At 45.9% G+C, this 617-nt stretch overlaps 1 non-coding gene across 1 annotated transcript; it reads left to right on the top strand.

The window, feature by feature from the left end:
* Window positions 1–238: 238 nt before the first annotated feature.
* On the top strand, window positions 239–345 carry LOC136210172 (small nucleolar RNA R71). The gene has a single exon (XR_010677882.1). It is a non-coding gene; the product is annotated as a small nucleolar RNA R71 (small nucleolar RNA).
* The last annotated feature ends 272 nt before the right edge of the window (window positions 346–617 follow it).

Raw genomic sequence — 617 nt, 5'->3', positions numbered from 1 at the left:
TGCTATCTGAGGATTTGATTCTGAAGATACCCTAGGGAACTCCTCAGCTGTTGTGCCTCTTCCTAGAGTCGGCTTCTCAAGTTCCCAACATGCACTCCGTTCAACTAATTCTTTCACGAGATTGTACGCTTGAACTGCAGTCTTGTTGAATAGATTTTCTCCCGCTGCTGCATCCAGAGAGGCACAGCTGAGAGGAGATATTCCTGAGTAGAACATATCAACAAGCTGGTACCGTTGGTAACCATGGTGGGGGCAACGTCTTAACAACTTCTGGAACCTCTCCCAGGCTAGATGCAGGTTCTCACTATCGGACTGCCTAAACGAGGTGATGTCGCTTCTGAATTGTGCAGTCTTTGATGGAGGGAAGTACTTGGCTTGGAACGCTAATACTGTAGTGTCCCAATCAGTGAGAGAGCATGGCTCGATGGATTGTAGCCATTCTGCAGCTTCTTCTTTCAGAGAGAATCTAAATAGCTTCTGGAAGATCTGTTTAGATGTGACGTCTTCGCATTTCAAAGTGCTGCAGTATTCCACGAATTTGTCAAGATGTGAATTAGGATCTTCGTAATAATCACCACCGAACTTTCCCGAGTTCTGAATCATCTGGATCATTGCCG

Source organism: Euphorbia lathyris, chromosome 10 (genome assembly GCF_963576675.1).
Source record: "Euphorbia lathyris chromosome 10, ddEupLath1.1, whole genome shotgun sequence".
In the NCBI taxonomy this organism is placed as follows: Eukaryota; Viridiplantae; Streptophyta; class Magnoliopsida; order Malpighiales; family Euphorbiaceae; genus Euphorbia; species Euphorbia lathyris.
This window is presented reverse-complemented; position numbering and strand designations above follow the sequence as displayed.